General features: G+C 41.5%; 2 protein-coding genes across 7 annotated transcripts in view; one reads left to right on the top strand and one right to left on the bottom strand.

Annotated features, from left to right (window-relative positions):
• The window catches only part of NPHP3 (nephrocystin 3), a 128817-nt gene extending 120484 nt beyond the window's left edge, over positions 1-8333 (bottom strand). For all 3 annotated transcript variants that reach the window (XM_039336169.1, XM_039336176.1, XM_039336177.1), the window contains exon 1: positions 8133-8333. The gene's annotated coding sequence lies outside the window, so the exon portion shown is untranslated. The remainder of the gene's footprint in view (positions 1-8132) is intronic.
• A 113-nt stretch (positions 8334-8446) lies between these two features.
• Positions 8447-12080, top strand: part of TMEM108 (transmembrane protein 108) — a 175798-nt gene continuing 172164 nt past the window's right edge. For 2 of the 4 annotated variants that reach the window (XM_039336180.1, XM_039336179.1), the window contains exon 1: positions 8449-8559. The gene's annotated coding sequence lies outside the window, so the exon portion shown is untranslated. Of the gene's footprint in view, positions 8560-12080 lie in introns of all 4 variants that reach the window. The other 2 variants (XM_039336184.1, XM_039336182.1) reach the window with 2 other exon arrangements.

The following is a 12080-nucleotide window of genomic DNA, read 5'->3' as shown; positions in this document are numbered from 1 at the left end:
TAAAATGTAAATATTCAGGTACATATATATTAATTTATAATACAATTATATAACTATCATTTTAGCCTACTGTATTTTGTATAAATAAGTTCCATGCTTTATTATATTTGCCTATATAAAAACTATGCATATAGGCAATATACTCATAAGTGGCAAGCATAATCAGGTCTTCAATCAACTGAGTAACTGGGGGCGTACATTTATCTTTCAATGTTGCAATATCTGGTTTTTTTTTAATATACTAAAACTTATTAAGTATTGGACATTGTAAAAACATGTTTTAAAGATGGATTATTATTAAATCTCAGCAAAATGCTATTCTAGACAATCCCTTTTTATACAAATGTAACTGAGTCCAGTATACTCAATATTATTTTTTGCTGTATAAATTGGTCCATTGACACACTTGCTATAGAAGTTAAGACACTCTCCCATTATCTAGCCATTTCTGAATTTCTAGTTCTTTATTCCATTCATTTCTTAGCATTGATTTATTAATAATATATATCTATAGAACAGACATGTCAAACACAAGGCCCGGGGGCAGGATGCGGCCCGCGAAGTGGTTTCATCTGGCCCGCAAAGCCATCCTGGAAACAGTGAGGGAACGGCCTCCTTTACCTTGGCCCTGGCCCAGGCTAGCCAGGAGCCAATGTACAATTTTATGGTGGCCATCTATGCTGAAACGCATTCAGTCTTAGCTCCACAAGGCTATCTGGAAACAGCAAGGAACCAGAAGAACCTTGAGCAGCAGCCTTGAGGAAGTGGGGCTGGGCTTGGTGCCGCGGGTGCTCAAGAGCCAGGCTGGGCATTTGACCTCTGCTGCCCAGGGCTCCGGGCAGCCGGCACCACATCCATCCCCCCCCGCATGGCCTGAGAGGAACAGTGAGGCTCCTCCAGTGGACCATACCTTGGCACTTCCCCAGGTCCCACCCCCTTCTGCCAGAGATCCTCAGATCTGTCTCACTCCTGCCCAGGCCCACACAGGCACCTTTCACGTGAACGATGTAGAGCTGGCCATGCCCACCCAGTAGGCCACACCCACTCCATCCATGCCCACCCAATAGGCCGCACCCACTTTGGCCACACCCACCCACCCCCCTGAGGGCAACCGCAGTGCTGATGCGGCCCTCAATGAAATTGAGTTTGACACTCCTGCTATAGAAAATAATAATAGGGTTTTTTTAGTTTTAAAGTGTTTAACCAATTGTCATAGTATCTCAGGTGTTTAAGAAGCTGAAAATGCTGCTGGTTCAAACGTTATAATTGTAAATATTGTCATTGGGTTACATCTGCCATTGCTATTAGGTTACCTCTTAATGCAACATAATTAATATTTAAATACTATTTAAAATATGTTTAATGTTTTAACTTTCAATGCCCAATGTTTTAATGTTTTTAACCTTTAAATTGTTTTATACTGTTATTTACTGCATTGTAAGCAGCCCATCTCACTTAAATTATGGGCTTAAATTAAATAAATATATTAAAAATTATTTTTATCATTTGTCAATTTATCCAAAGCAATCTTCCCACTTCCATTCCAATTTTTCAATATCACCACTATTTAAATTTGGGTTTCCACATAAAGTCAACTTAGCATGGAAAATTATTTTTTATTAAACATTCCATTCCACAATGTTTTAACATAGTTGTTTCCAAAGTTACTAGAGTTTTATCATATTTAGAGTCTGTTGAGTCCTTGGTTAATGGCAATAACTTCACGAAGCATCTCGTAGTTTCAGGAGCTTCTTTATTTGTTGTTCTGTAGCCCCGTTACAACTCAGAGACACGCAAGCCTCTCAGACTCTCTTAAAGACAATCCCCGGGGCAAACGGCAACATTTAGGCGCGCTGCGCACCTTGCGCATGCACGCGAGCGCCAGCGCCAGCCAGTCTGGTCCCGGGCAGCTTGCAACTGCCCGGGACCATTGCAACGTCCCGAGCCTGCCTTGCAGGCTCAGGACACAACACCCCTTCCCCCCCCCGGCTAAGACTACAACTACATGAATAGTTACACGCAACCTCAACACGAGCGTGTTGTGCCACCCTTGCTCCAATAGTGCCAGGCTATTGTTCTGGAGATTAATTCCCCCAGTGCCCATATTTCCAGTTTTTCCACAGAAACTTCCTCTTACTATTTCTGCTTTGCCAGCTGAGTTACAAAATCTTCAAGATATTTAGGAGATCTTTTAGCTCTCTGTGATCTCCGTAAGCCCTGACAATCTCCACTTACATTTTGCCCCGGGGATGACATGGATTCGCCCCCTTTCTTGAACCCTGGTGGTCCCCATGGACCGTGCCCCATTGCCTGGTCTGCTTGCTTGCCCACCGGGCTCGTCAGACTAGGACTTTGTTCTCTCCATAACCTGGTTGACCTGCCTAGTTGCAGGCTCTCTGGCCCCTCTAGAAGACTGCCACTGGTGGGCAACTCTGTAGAGCCTCCCTGGCCCATACTGGACCTCTCATGATGCTGCCTTTCTCCACTCCCCAGTTCCATAGTAGGACTGTCTGGGGTTCCAGTACTGTCCCAAAACTCAGTTTCCCCCTCAATTATGCCGGAGATGTCAGAATTTGGGTTTGTCCCTCCGACCACCTCCCCGTGTGAATGCCTCCTCCTGGAAACAGTAGCAGTGCTGGGCCAACTAGACTGATTGTGTGCCAGCTCTCTTGCAAGGTGTGAGTTATTAGGATGCTCCTGGTTATTCTCCCTGACTGGAGTGCTGAATGGTGTTAGTGAATAATGATTATGCCCCCGGGGTGACTCTCTGGCTTGAGTAGGTACAAGTGCCCGTGTGCTAGCTGGTTCCCACAAATTCCTGTTCAGAACACTCGCGGAATCTTGTGATAGGCCGTCTGTGGCCTCTCTGTTGGTGCCTGGCTGCTGCCAACACCCCTCCCTTTGCCCATAGAGGTCCCCCTCCCCCCCGTAACAGAACCAGGAGTCTCTGAAGGTAAGTCCAGTCTTGTACGCAGCTGGTCGATATGCCGTCGCAGGATACGACTATCATCCAAGGAAACCTCTTAGGACAAAGGACCTGTAACCTTGCAAACTAGGTTTGCAAAAATCCCCCTCAGTACTTGAATGGTCTTTGCAGTGGTGGTGGAAGAGACAGGTACAACCTCAAGCCATTTTGAATGGCTATCAAACAGGACCAAGAAGAATTGACCCTGAAAGGGCCCAGCGTAATCAATATTCACTCTAGACCATGGTGACTGCATTTCCTCCCATCTATGTACAGGAGCCTGGGGCATTTCTGGGCGTGAGCGCTGACAAAGGTGGCATACATGCACCTTAGCCTCAATTTCCCTGTCTAACCAAGGCCACCACAAATGGCTGTGCACAAGCGCCTTCATTCGTACAATGCCAGGATGACCCTCATGAAGGGAACCTAAGATTCTAGACCTCATTGAGGTAGGAATGACAACTCTGTTGCCCCACAGCAGACAACCCTGAAAGGTGGATAACTCATGTTTCTTAAGCCAGAAACTCTGAAACTCAGTACCCGGACAACTCTCTGGCCATCCACACAAAACCCAGGATAAGACATGAGAGAGTGTAAGATCTGTGGCTGATTCAGCAGCCACATCCCTGGCATTTAAAGGTGACTCAGGCAGTGCCTGAATAGAAAGGATGTTGATGGTAGGGGCAGGATCAGCCTCTACTACTTGCAAGGGTAATCTACTGAGGCCATCAGCATGGCCCATTTCTTTGCCAGGTTTGTGAATTAAAGAAAAATCATAGGCTGACAGAAAGATTGACCACCTCAGCATCCTGGGGGAGATGATATGGGGAGTTTGTTTGTTTGTGATAAACAACCCCAACAAAGGCTTATGGTCAGTGTAGACCGTGAAATGTCTGCCATATAAAAAATCATGGAATTTTTTTAATTCCAGCAACAACAGCTAAGGCCTCCCTGTCTATCTGGGCGTAGTTTCGTTCAGCAGAAGACAAGGTTCTGGAGTAATACGCAACAGGAACCTGAGTTCCATCCGGTCTAAGGTGGCTGAGTACTGCTCCCACCCCATAAGGGGAAGCATCACAAGCAATGCACACAGGGAGAGTTTCATTAAAGTGTGCAAGCACATTGTTGGATGTGAGTAAGGCCTTAACCTCACTGAAGCTTGCTTCATGTGCTTGTGACCACTGCCACACTGGCTGTTTGTCCAGAAGCCTATGAAGTGGTTCAGCTACATTAGCCTTGTTAGGAATGAATGAATTATAGAAATTCAAGAGGCCCAGAAAAGCTTGTAGTTCAGCTTTGGACTTAGGCCTAGGAGCTTGCATGATGGCTTTTAATTTGGACTCAGCAGGATGAATCCCATTGGCATCAATTTTGAACCCCAGAAAATCTGTAGAAGGCACCCCAATTTTACATTTGTCCTTTTTGAGTTTGAGGCCCGTTTTCCGGAACCGCAGCAAGACAGCCCTCAATCCCTCAGCTAAATTTTGAGTGGAATCTCCAACAATTAAGACATCATCAAAATAAGGGCAAACCCTTGGTATACCCCTTAATGTATTTTCCATTACACTTTGGAAAATTCCAGGAGCCACATTTACTCCAAACTGTAGCCTTTTGACTTTGAATGCCCCCCTGTGTGTTACAATGGTTTGTGCTACAGCAGCAGCTTCATCAACAGGCAACTGTTGGTAAGCTTGTGCTAAGTCAAGCTTTGCAAAAACACGCCCCCCTTTGTGGGAAGCCAGAATATGGCTGACTACAGGTACAGGATAGGCATATTGTTGCAATGCCTTATTTAGAGTACATTTGTAATCTGCACAGATGCGAATGTCCCCATTAGCCTTAAGAGGCGTGACTATGGGAGTTTCCCAAGGACTGGAGTCAACAGGGTCTAAGACTCCTTGCTGAATCAATTTGTCCAATTCAGCATCAATTTTCCCTTTTAAAGCAAAAGGTACTCTCCTTGCTTTTACTCTGATAGGAGTGACAGTGGGGTCCAATTTTAAGGAAACTGGGGGCCCTTTGTATGTACCCAGCTGTGGGCTGAAGACATCTGCAAATTCTTTGCAGACTTCTTGTGGACCTACTGTTTGCAAACTATTGAGCCTTGTAACTTGTATTCCCAAGGCCTCAAACCAATCGAGTCCTATGAGACTCGTGCGCCCACCCCCCACTATCAATACATCTAATGGACCTTCAAAATCCTTATACTGTACGTTAAGGGTGGCCTCCCCCTTAACACACACTATGGAGTTTTGGAAGTCTGTTAGCACTATATTAGAAGGCCTAAGCTTGGCCTGGAACCCACTACCAGAACAAATCTTTCTGAATGTGTGAATGGAAATGATTGAAAGTGCAGACCCAGTGTCTAGTTCCATGACCAATGGAACTCCTTGCAACTTCACTTTAAGTGATAGTTTCTTCTTGAGTGGCTTGTGTGTGCCTGTCCTATAAATGCTTCTTCGTGAAGCACAGAAACCCACCCTGTTTTGGCTGGGGACCCTGGTACCTTTCAGGCGCAATTCTTCTCGGGATTGTACCTTCTGACGGCCCAGGCACACAGCTGCAATGTGGCCTTGCTTTCCACATGCTCTACAGATTGCAGAACGAAACCTGCAGTCGGTCCTCTTGTGGCGACTTCCACACCCGAAGCACTTGGGAACAGCTGAAGGCCTTTCTTTGCCTTCCTTCTGCTTCCCTTCTTTGGTTGGGCAGAGATGATCTACTTCTTCATCAGGATCCTCTTCCGAGCTCCCTTGGACTCCCTCATGGTGCACGGAAACAGCTTCTGGTGTACTTCTGATAGGCCTCATATTCTTGATTGCCCCACCTGCTGCCTCTTCTGCAGTAACCTCTCTCAAGGCATCTTGGAACGATAATTCTTCTTTAGCAAAAAGTCTCTGCTGCAAGTCTCTGGTTCTCAGCCCACATACAAATCTGTCTCTCAGTCTTTCTTCTAAGTCTTTAAACTCACAAGGCTTAGCTGCTCTTCTCAATGCAGCAATGTACTCTTTAGCTGATTCACCAGCCTGTTGATCCCTCTGTTCAAAAGTATGTTTCCATGCAATAACAGACAACTTGGGCTGAAAGTGTTCTTTTAGTAATTTCTTTAAATCTGTGTAGGTAACAGATTCAAGAGGTGCAGGGGCTGCTAAATTTTCAGCAATTTCAAATGCATCTTGACCACAAACACACAGCAGGGTGGCGGCCTTTAAGCCATCTTCTCTCACTTGATTTACTCTGAAATAATTTTCTACTCTGGCCACATAAGACTCCCATCTTTCTGGATGCGTAACATCAAACTCAGAAAGTCTTCCTATCTTTGCCATCTTTGCAGTAGTACAGGAAGGGTCTATCAGCCAACTTACCCCCAACGACGCTGTATTGGCAGGCAGTTGCTGAATTTAACGCCGTTTCCTTGCTGCTTCAGGACTCCAGGGTAAGCTTACAATTTCTTCAATTAATTGTAAGGGATCCCACCTTCGTCGCCAGTGTTGAGTCCTTGGTTAATGGCAATAACTTCATGAAGCATCTCATAGTTTCAGGAGCCTCTTTATTTGTTGTTCTGTAGCCCCGTTACAACTCAGAGGCACGCAAGCCTCTCAGACTCTCTTAAAGATAATCCCCGGGCCAAACGGCAACATTTAGGCGCGCTGTGCGCCTCACGCATGTGTGCGAGCGCCGGCGCCAGCCAGTCTGGTCCCGGGCAGCTTGCAACTGCCCGGGACCGTTGCAACGTCCCGAGCCTGCCTTGCAGGCTCAGGACACAACAGAGTCTATTACTGTTTATCTAATCGAAGGTGCTATATTTGTTTATTTCAAAGTTGCCTAAATGAGAAATTTAATAACAATTATTGGCTTCCAGTATTTAATACTTGACAATTGCTAAGGATGATATAGCTCCAGATTTGGAAAACCAAATCTCTGTCATTTATTGGTAATTACATTTTCTGAAAATATTCTGAATCTAAAATATTCTTGGAATCAAAGAACACCCTAGAAATATTCTAAACAATGAACTTATTTTCTGAAAATATTTCAGAACTAGAATTCCACTCAAAATATAAATTAATCTGGGAATAATATTCATTTTGAGAGCATTCAGCTATCCCCAAAAGGTGAAATTTAATGATTCCCATTTATCGATATTTGAAGAAACCTCAAAACTGGCACATATTTTTGTGCCAATTTGGGTGGTCCAAATAAAGATACTGCCTGCCTGTGAATTTTTTTTAATGCAATTCTTTTTGTTTAAATTGTTTAAGTAAAAGTTATTTTTATTAACATAAAAGTTACAGGAAGAATGGGTACAAATCAACTCCATTGTACTATAACAGTGGGGGCAAACCTATGGCATGAGTGCCAGAGGTGGCACTCAGAGCCCTCTCTGTGGGCACGTGCGCCATCACCCCAGTCCTAGGCCTTCAGCTGGGTTTTATAAAACCTTTTTGCTTTAGGCCTCCACCGCTGTGGCAAAAAAAAAAAAAAAAGGTTCAATCAGTCAATTTCAACTTCTCACAGAAAAAAAAAAGATCTTGCAGAGTTGGAATTGATTGATTGAACTTTTTAGTCCCACCCAGTCTGCTGTTACCACTGCAGCCACACCCACTCAATGGGCCACATCTACCTGGCACTGGATGATGCATAAGTGAGTTTGGGGTTGCAATTTGGGCATTCAGTCTCTAAAAGGTTCGCCATCATTTAATTACCTAAATTAAAAAAAATGTTTGAAGTTTCTACTTCAAAATTTAAGCAGAACTGGTTTTCAGAGTAATGCAAGCATACTCTATTATACCAACTTAATTACAAGCTCAGTGTCTAATTATTTGGCAATAAATTTTGTCATCTCATTTTTTAGTATGGGACTGTTTTGTGCATCTGTATTTGACACTGTGTTGTTTATTAAGAGTTACTTATTTGTCCTGATAAACCATTAAATTAACGTAAATCTACAGTGAAACCTGCTTGCTTTTAATGTAGTGTTTATTGGCAGAATCCCAGCGAAATATGGGACATCCGATATCAGCCCAATTAAAACTAATCCAATAGTTATAAATTACTACAGGGGTTAAAGGCATTTGTAAATCTTCTTCTAATCTCTGTAATAATCAATCCCTGCTGTTTTAAACCCTCATTTCTATTCAGTCACTGCTGTTCATCTTCTACTTACCTACTCCGGATTCCGTTAGAAAAATACAAGCCTCCACCTTAGAGCGCTTTCTGTATGTTTTCACAGCTGGGAATTCTTTCCCAGCGTCATCCCCGTTCTCTTGCCTGTTGTCAATCGAGAAATGCCGACACTTTCTATCTGGTGACACTTATATGCACAAACAAGAGGAGTAGGTCTCCCGCTCGCTCCCATTGTGTCTAACTCGACCAAATTGGGAACCGTAGGGAAGATCTCTTGGGAAGCCGGCATAAGAAGGGCCGAGGGATTGGCCAGCGATAGTCACATGACAGATGCTAGGCAACATGTGCTATTGGCTTCTGGGTTGCTGGCAGCTCGGAAGGAGTCGTGAGTTGTCCTCCTGTGTAAGCGAAGGAGTCCCGTTTCTTCTCAGCACTCTGGGAAAGCTTTGGGCGGCATTTCAACGGAGGTAAGCCAGGAAAATATTCTTAAGGAAATCTCTCGTTCTCTCCCCCTTTCTCTCTCTCAGACACACACACACACACACACACACACACACACCTCCCTCTCTCTCACACACAGACATACACACACACACACACACACACACACACCGACCGACCGACAAAGGGTGTTCACGCGTGTCACACTCCTAATTCAGTGTGGTCTGCAGCGGACAGCAAACCATTTATTCGGCGGTGCCCTTTGGGTTGATGGAATTGATGGCATTTTACTGGCTAGATGCAGGTTTTTTTTGTGAGTTACAGATTTGAATATCAGATTGCCCATGTATTGGAAATATTACTAAGGATATTGATCAACCAGGAGGGAGAGAAGATTGACTTCTGCTCCTCTGAAGAAATGGTTATTATTCCAATATTACAGTATACTATAATATTTATTTATATGGCGAGAGAGAGAGAGAGAGAGAGATCGTTAAAATAAAAGCCAGAAAGACGAAGGTATCTTCCAAGGCGAAAATACAGCATATTAAAAGACATGGAAATGAAATAGACTTTATTTTTCCATCAAAAAAAAAAGAAAGAAAAAAGAAAAGAAAAGAAAAAAAGAAAAGTACTAGGCAATTCAATGGTCCAGAAACATAGCCAGTTTAAAAAGCCTTGGTATAAATTTACTTAGTGTCATTTCCAAAAAGTGTTTTGGAAGGTGCAGATAGAGGCAATAAATAATTCAGTGTGTTGGACCCAGTATTAAGGGAAATAACTTTAACTTACTATTGATAATGACACTCATGTGAAAATAATAACATACATCTAAAAATGTTTATATTTAAAGGAAAAGTGAATGTATATGTGGTGAAAATTTCTCTGGGAACAGATGATATGACAGGTACACAGTTAAGCAAGGAAGGAATTTTTCTGTATTAAGGTGCAATTGAGTATTTGTTGACTCAATTTTATGGAGATTGTCCAGGTTTCATGATCAGAATGAAAGGAAATGTCTCAGAGTCTTCATTTTGTACAGGCTTACCTAGAAGTAAGCCATCCTAGATAGAGAAAGACAGTGATGTGAAAAGAACTTTATAGTAAACAAAACCAATCGGTGCTACATAAAATCTTAAAAGTAATGTTATTTTTAAGATCAACTTTTTATTTTTATTTTAGGAAGTAAATCAAAAGCATGGAAATTTTTCTCTTACACCAAAAAGTATTTTTCAACTAATTTATGCCATTCCATCTTACCTGCATTTGGTACTCCAAATGAGAAAGTTATGATAAGCTATGTCTGGTCAGCCCTAGTTCATGGATTATATGCTTCTTTATACAAAAAGTTTTCAGTAGCAGAATGAGCTCTTTTTTATTTTAGCTACTTTAAACAAATTTCCAGTACAAAAAAAGTATCATTTGCTCTCTAGTGTTTCTTATATGTTTAACATGCTACAATAGGAAAACATATATAGAACCTGGAACATCATTCATTCTTCCCAGAAATGTGACCATTGTCATTTGCATGAGTGTTTCTACAACTGCTTTCAAAGTTATCCGGAATGTGCAGGTACAAAGCTAATTATGATTAGTCTGGCAGAGTTGATCTTTCAAGGATTCTTTAGATGCCAAGAATTCTATTGGAAATTTTTAGGATTCAGTAACTCCAGAAATTTGTAATCCTGTTAAGCAATAGAGATCTCACTTCACATTTGTAAATTAACATTTTGGTCTATATGCAAAATATGAATAATATATAGTTCATTTGGGGGGGGGGGGAGAGAAAATCAATCAATAAATAAAACCCTATTAATTTGTACAACCAAATTCATACTAAATCATAAAACAGGTAAAGGTGTAACATTAAAATATGTTTTTAATGCAAGAATAAATTAAATTAATTTAAGCTAAATTAGTACAATTATCCTCTCTATATATATCAATCCTAATCACTCTAGTCAATATTAAATATTAATTCAGTGCATTGATTTGAAATGCATTTAATGTTCTAATGGTAAATCATTAATGAATAGGTATGCCTATGACCAAATAAACATATTGAGGATCATGTTGGAATCAACAACCCAAATAAAATTAGTTGGTAGTTGGTAGTTCTAACACATAAGCTCCATATACATGGGACCTATTATAATTAGGTTTAGATAAATTAAGACCCACTTTTTATTTTTCTGGATTTAACACAGTATACAGAAGTAAGAATAAGATGTATTTAAAGCTTCAGAAAGTGAGAATGAGTGACTACATAAATTAAGAATACGGTCTGTGGACAAGTACCAGGCCGTGGCATGCCAGCAACTAGTCCACACAAACAAGTAAAGCCAGATCCGTGAGATGCAGGCAGAACACAAAACCATGTACCCTCCGGGCCGCGGAAAAACCTCTCTCCACGGAACAGGTCCCTGGTGCCCAAAAGGTTGGGGACCTCTGTGTTAAAGCATTTCCATATCCTCAGGCACTGTTCTTGCTGTCCTTCATCCTCTATTGAACCAATAAGCATTAAAGTCTCTTTAACTGGCTTATATGGCTACCCAACTTTGGCAGCCAGTTGTTTCCTGGGCCTTACTCTTTCCTCATTGCTTTTGCATTTTGTGGCAAGAAAAACTAAATAAAAACCATATAATCACCCATGGCACAAAAAGATGCAAAACTGCATTCAGAGCAGCCAGCAAAGATGGAGGGAAAGAGGTTATGCCTTCAGGAGAGAGGATAGAGCAGGAGATTCCTATCAGTGGGAAACTAGAGATTGGGAAATGGTATAAGCAAGGATTTTTTCCAGTGTTTTGAGGTAGAGTTGTATTTCTAGATGAAATATTTGTACAATAGCTTGGAATTTGCCATCCTTGGGTATTGAATTGCATCAGTAGGTGAATCCAGTCTCTTTTCCTTGCAGATTAGCTTACTTTTCTAACTCTGAAGCAGATATTGGGATCAATACATGATCATTATTGTCAGACTCTGGGATCATCATCTTATCCTAACTGAAATCTCTTAAGCAGACAAGCTGGCTTCAATCAAGATGGATTGAATGAGATAGAACAAAATTACAACAAAATTAGAATGTTTATACTATTTATATATTGAGTTTTTGTGTATATGAAAATAATATTGCTACCAATTAATATCTCCTACTTTCCATACAGCTAAAGTTTGTTTGATGATAGCATTCCTTTATAGATGCCATAGCTAGCATTCAGTAGTCAGTCTCTTAGGGGCTTTAGGGACACATTTGTTCTGGCTTGTATTTGATTTGTGCAATTTTCTTCCCATATGTTCAAAAATTCTGATAATTTCCATTCAGCACTCTGGTTTTTGTGTAATTTGCTTTTCAAATAAATGGATGGTGTAGGGTTTTACTCAGATTATTTGAAGGAAGAGGGAAAATAAAGTGGAGGGTTTTTAAAAGTTGGCCAGTGAGTATATGCATTTCAGGAGGAAAAATAAAATATGTATTATTGTTTCTAATATGGGTACCCCAGGATCTCCATTCTGTTTCTCTTTAGTTCATGCTATTGCAGAGGTGTAT

The sequence above is a fragment of the Crotalus tigris genome, unplaced genomic scaffold (genome assembly GCF_016545835.1).
Source record: "Crotalus tigris isolate CLP2741 ecotype Arizona unplaced genomic scaffold, ASM1654583v1 scf7180000017666.27876245, whole genome shotgun sequence".
In the NCBI taxonomy this organism is placed as follows: Eukaryota; Metazoa; Chordata; class Lepidosauria; order Squamata; family Viperidae; genus Crotalus; species Crotalus tigris.
Note: the sequence above shows the minus strand (reverse complement) of the source record. Positions and strands in the feature narration are given on the sequence as shown.